Source organism: Etheostoma cragini, chromosome 7 (genome assembly GCF_013103735.1).
Source record: "Etheostoma cragini isolate CJK2018 chromosome 7, CSU_Ecrag_1.0, whole genome shotgun sequence".
Classification (NCBI taxonomy): Eukaryota; Metazoa; Chordata; class Actinopteri; order Perciformes; family Percidae; genus Etheostoma; species Etheostoma cragini.
The window spans coordinates 26,408,033-26,414,745 of NC_048413.1; positions in this window are offsets into that span (position 1 = coordinate 26,408,033).

The window sequence follows — 6,713 nt, forward strand, 5'->3', positions numbered from 1 at the left end:
GGGGGGGGGGGCGGGGGGGAGCTTCACACAAAACAAGAATGTACAATGAGAAAGAAAACCTAAGTTATTATTGTGTATTATAGTGTAGGTGGTGAATCCAGAATTGAGGATGCCTTTTTATTGATGCAAGTGGCACATTTTCATCATAACCACAAACGGTTGTTTTTATTATTTTTTAGGATTGTCACAAACAACAGGGGTGGGGGGTGGATGGGGGGGGGGGACGCTTACTGGGAGACAACTTTTTATTTAAGAAGTGCCTCAAAGATCGTTTTAATTCCCATGTCTCTGACTGCACTTATTGACACATTTCTTCACCCATCCCTAGCTTCATTCATAAAGACCAACTGAATCCACGTCTAGACTCCTAACAGCGTTGGTCCAGACCAACAAGTTTTTGTGGAACCACTATTTTTGGAGCACGGTAGCCTGCCTCGGTCCTGACACTCGACTGAATCTTGTTATTTTTAATGAATCAATTCAAATTATCAGTGTACATGTGATCATGTATGCCTGGTCTGTAGAGTCACAGGAGAAGCTTTCAAGCTAACATCTAATACAACAACAACAACAACTACTGGGGGCAGGTGGAGACTAAATGACCCCAATGATCCTTTAGAAATGTCACCTATGGGTGTCGTGCATCAGGCAGCACCCATACAGGCCTGCGTAGGGTTGGGCATCGTTTAGATTTGAACAATTCTTCTTCCTGTCGATTTCGATTCTTCGAGGGGTGGAGTTGAAACGGTCACAGGCTTGTTTCACAGATGAGAGGAACATTTTTATTTGGATTCCATGGTGGTTTACAGTTTTTCTGGGCTTTTTAAATGTAAACTAAACACACACTTTAGGGTGTAAGTTAGTGTTGCCGCTAAGGAAACCAAAAATTTGGAATCGAAGATCGTATTTGAAACCAAACGATTCCAAAAACAACAAAATTGCTATTCCACTGGCACCGGTTCTCCATGCCCAATCCTAGTCCTGTATATGTGTATAAACGATGTATATACAGGCCACGGTATACTCGCTGCCAATTCCAGTCTGGCAGCAGTAGAAAAACCTTATATCAGGTCTTTAGCTGAACCCCAAAGCTGTGCATTGGCTTCAGCCTCCGCCGTGTGTTCAGGCCTGCTGGCCGAGCTATCTGCAGCCGGGCCGAAGTGTCACGTGACCAGTTGCTTGTACTTTCTTGTGGGAATGTGTCTCCATTTCCATTTTTGGGCTTGTTGTGTGTTTCCATCTCCGCACTACGGCTGGCTTTAAACGGTGCAACTACTGCTCAGTAATACTTAAATTCTTCCATGGTTTCTTTGCTTGGATACGTCCAAGGACACGACTAAACTCTCTCTGCAGTCGAAAATCAAAGGAGTGATATTCAAAAGTATTGGTAAACACATTGATTAAGAGTTAACGCAAATTCATTTTAACGCCACTAATTTGTTTTTCTTCCAATTAATGCACAAACGGTACGTTGTGTGATTTTGCTCCGTTGTGGGATTTTGCTCCGTTGTTTTCGGAGCTGCAGCAGTAACGTTGTGGACAGAGTGCCTTCTTGGCAACTTTCTCGCCAGATTTAGCAACTTTTCAAACCCTCTTAGCGACCTATAAATGTACGTATATTGTAATTCATCCCCCTCAGAGACGAGATGCAGAAACGGGACTGGATGGCTAGCAGAAACAAACCGTTCTTGAGCAGAAATGGATAAATTAGAGAGTGTTAAATGGCAAATTGAGTCCTTCCAGATGGTTCTGGAGTTATTTTACATGTACTGTTGAGTTGAACTGAGTTACCACCGGAGTACATCCAGTCTCAAATATTTCTTCATTGAAAACCTGGGTTAGTTTTAACAATGGACAATCATGCGATAAATTCTGATTTAAAATGTAATCGATTGACAGCCCGATAAAAAACTGGATATAATGTTGTTATTTCTAAAAAGAGTAAAATCAGCTGTTCAGAGCTCCATCAGAAAGGCTCCGGTCCGATCGCGGGTCTCTGTTCCTCTTTTAAATTAAATGCGCTGTCCATATCTTCCCTAACAGACGCGATGGCGGAATCTGCACATCTCAGTTCTCCAGCGGCAGCCATCTTTGTTGTAAACAAAGTCAACCCGCCTGTCCTCGTCGATATAGCGGCATGTGTCACGAAGCTGTCCGCTGTGAGCGCCGTCCAGCAGACAGCCACGAACTCAGAAAAAAGACAACTTTTAACACAAGTTATGTGAAGATGATAGTATCGCCCAATTTTCTTTTACAAGGCAAAAAAACACCATGTTTTAAATAGGCTGGCCTGTCTATTTTTGTTTTAATATCATGTTTAACTGGTGAATGAATGGTTTATTTTTGGGTCTGGCGGCCTACTGGCCCATCCTTTTAATAGGATTATTCAAACACATTTTAAATAAACACTTTCCTATTGTTGACACAAAACAAAACATGTACATAAGGGGTACAAGTAGGGTACTAGCAGTAAGTAGGTGGATCTACTCAGCGTCTTTGGACCGGTCTGCCCCCCTTACAGCTGGAACACACCTCACACATAGCGTCGCATAGCACAGATACGTGCCGGATCTCTACATCTCCGATAGAAAGAGACAGGATGAGTGGGGAAAACTATGGGAATTGTAGTGTGTGTGTGTGTGTGTGTGTGTGTGTGTGTGTGTGTGTGTGTGTGTATGTGTGTGTGTGTATGTGTGAGACAGCTTGACACATTGCTTGTGAATTGCGCAATGATTAGAGGAGATACCAGAACCTTTTCTGCAGCGCACTGCCGGTGTAGCCGGACGGAGTGGATAACGGTGCAGATCCACCTGGTCCGTGGGACATTTCTGTCCAAAAAGCAGGCCGCGACCGTCTTTATGCAAATTCCAAAATGCAGCATAACACGTGCACCAAATCAAAAATAAGCTGTGCTACGCGGGGCTTAAATGTCCGGTGTGTTCCAGCTGTTTGTGTCCTCTACTCGGCTGGTTATCAAAGCTCCCGGCTGTCTGGGGACCGACTGAAATGGATCCAGAACTATGACGACTTTGACTTTGTCAAATATCCAAACATCTGATCTAAATCTTTCAAATTCAGACTGTATTTTATTCCGACTTTTTTTTTTCTTCTACCGACTTTTTGATTATTTAACACTGACGCTGACATTGAGCACTTTTTTCTACATGAAAAGAAGAGTTAAAGCATTTTAACTCCCAACTAAAGTATTGACAAGAAGTACTGTTTTGGTATTCGTACCGAATCTTGAGTATCGTATTTGCATTAATTCATGATTATGTAGTTGCCCGGTGTGAAGCCAAGCCGCCAAATGTCCGTCAGGTCTCTAACATCAAGTCATCCATCAAATCCTGATCCCCCCCCCCCACAAGCTGATGGTGCAGAGTTTGCACAAGCCTGGCGTTTTAGTTTTTTTGTACACAGTGAGGTTTTAGGCCATTTTAAGTAGAGTTGGGGGGTATCCAAATACCAATACCGTAAAACCTCCTGCCTATTTTACCGCGGTATACCGTATTACCGTGACTAATTAAAAGCCCTGATGTAAGGCTCGGACTCTCTTCTCATTAGGACGGGACCCAACATGCTGCCAAACTGCAGACCAGGTCACTCGGTGCTTGACTTGCCATCTTTACCCCCCCCCCCCCCCCCCCCCCTTCTACACTGTCATGTGATGACAACCACACATAAGCATTTTCAGGCATTAAATAAATTAGATTTAATCCTCCCCTCCTTTATACTTTAAGTGAATTGCATTTTTTTTTTCATGACGGTACTGAAACTGATACCGACCCCGCGGTGTAACGCCCAACCCTACGCAGCAGGCAACAAAAACATATTTATAACCAAATTCACGAGCCGTTTTGTGTTAAAACACAAACCCATGTATATAGAAACTACAAAGCACATATTAAAGTAGGACTGGGCGATATAGAGAGAGTCTAATTTTGCAATTTCTTTGACCAAATACAGCGATATCACGGCGATATTGTTGGGTTGACTATTGGCGCTTTCATCAAAACAATCACACAATGGGTTTTTGATGAATAATCATCAATAACTTGGATATAATGAATAATTATAATGCAGCCTTAAATTATTTTACAGTATCCAAAATTTAAGACAATATCCAGCCTCATATTTCAATATAATATCGATATATTGCCCAGCCCTGGATTAAAGTAACAGACCGACAGAACCATAGATATAAAACAATTTAAGTTGTGTATGTAGCTGTGGACTGAAGTGAGCTCTGTGTTCATCTGGACCTCTCCGTTGGCGGAGGTTTATCTGATGAAATCTGACCCGCGCTAATTTGATAAGAACATAAGCGGATTAATTAGCTGGTCCTAAGTCAAGTGGGCTCAATGAGCTGCAGGGATAGAGAGAGGAGAGATGGTGTCACTGATTAGTCCGCCACTACACAAACACACACACACACACTTCAAGTAGTTTAAGTAGAAATCACTTCAACAGTGGAGGAAGCTTCCTCTTCCACCCCCCCCCCCGCCATGTTTCGTTGACCTGTTTGCCCTCCAGGTGACACACGGGGGCCGTTGTTGTTTTTCTCGAGGGACCAACGGATGAACCGGGGAGTCTAAGAAATCAGTTCACAGGACAGCGAAAATCAAGAAACAGAATCTTTATCTGAACATTAAATGAACTCTGGCCATGATTTTGGTTCTTAAACACTGCTGGTTGAAAACGCTTAATTTAGCTTCACCACATCTTTGTAAATATGTGTAATTATTAAAAATGATACTGGTTTTCCGTGAACTGTGTGCTTCCTTTTTTTTTTCTCAGATGACGGCAGAAAAATCTTTGCAGATGCTACAGTTTTGTGTGTGTGTGTGTGTGTGTGTGTGTGTGTGTGTGTGTGTGTGTGTGTGTGTGTGTGTGTGTGTGTGTGTGTGTGTGTGTGTGTGTGTGTGTGTGTGTGTGTGTGTGTGTGTGTGTGTGTGTGTGTGTGTGTGTGTGTCGCCTGGGAGTTAGCCTCACGCATCCTCACATCCCCTGATCACCCCGTACTCCGTTCATACTGGGAGACTAGTAAGTGCATTAACCAAATATTCATATTCATATTCTAACCCTAATTTCTGTTTATTTGAAGGGGACTCCGAGAGAATGAACTAGAACTGTTTATTAGAAATGAATATTAAAAGAGCGTGCAGTGGAGTCTTTCCTCGGTGCACGTATGAAGAGAGCCGAGTGCAGATCTATTAGCGGTCCCTTGTGCAAGATAACTCCGCTGTACGGATCTCACCGAGCGTCGTTTGGAGGACGTCTGTCGGACACAATACGTATCATTTTAAATAACATTTTTAGAGTAAAGAGGATTTTTTCACAATCTGTATCAATCATTTTAGGATTTTTTTCCAGAGGTTGCAGTAACTTAGAAAACTAAATTTAACCAGACCTGGTCAGAGTCAGTATGGTCTGGTGGAGAGATAGAGGAGGGGGAGGGGGGGACCGGTCCAGACCTTATCCCAGCAACGTACTGTACAGTAGAGCCCAACCGATGAAGGATTTTTAAGGCCGATACCGATACAAATGTTCGGTTATTTAACCCTTGTATGGTATTCGGGTCAATTTGACCCATTTCAATTTTTACAAGAAGAAAAATAGTGCATTTCATTTTTTTTGTACATTTTTTTCTACCTAAAAATCAACGGCCTGTGATAAACATGTATCCCTGACTCAATTCAGAACATTATTCTGGATATGACACTTATGTTGTTTTCCATAGTGGATTTATAACATGAATTATAACCTTATAAATTCCATTTTTAATAGTGTTCTAGTAGAGACTGATGCATTCCCTAAACATATATGTTATCTCAAATGTTTGAAATTGAGATAAAGACAATATTTGTTAGTTTATTAGATTATAAAGTAAAATTTTAAAGTTTTTAAAACCCCAAATAAGTCCCGGGTCAGTTTGACCCGAGGGACACCAGAGGGTCCCGAAGGTGGAGACAACACCAGGGTTAAAAATCTGATATGCCGATATATCGGCGGATATATATTTTTTTTTAATCCAGAAATGCGTTACAAAAAAAACCCGATTTCCCTAACATCAGTTATCTGTAGTTCTCACTAAAATAATATGATCCTTTGTTGTATTGTCACAACAGAACAGAGAAACATCGACGTATTAAAGTTCTGATAAATAAAATGTATAAAAATACAAACATTAGACATAAAACTTAAAGTCCTCTGAACAAAAACACATAAAAAAGATAAGAAATCTGCCATTTTAAATGCAAATACTGATATATTGAATTTTTTCAGTGTGTTTGATCAGATTAACGCAGCGGCTTTCCTGCATTGAGGATATTTTTGTTCACTGTTATGTACATTTTTGTATATATATATATATTTATTATATATGTTATTGTATATATACAATAACAGGAAAATGTGTAGATTTTTGTCAATAAGCTGACAGAGTTATTGCCTTTACTGTATGCAGACCAATCATGATGACGTAGGTATAACAGCTAGGGATCGACTGATATTGGGTTTTTTAAGGCCGATACTGATTATTAGCAGTTAATGAAACCGATATTTGGAACCGAGTGTAAAATGAAAATCTTTAAAAATGAAATGAACACCTTTTTTTATGCTTAAAGCAATTATTTAATAATTTGGAAGCGTTCAACATGATATCTAGTAACAGAGTCCGGTAGTGTTGTGTGTGTGTGTGTGGGGGGGGGGGG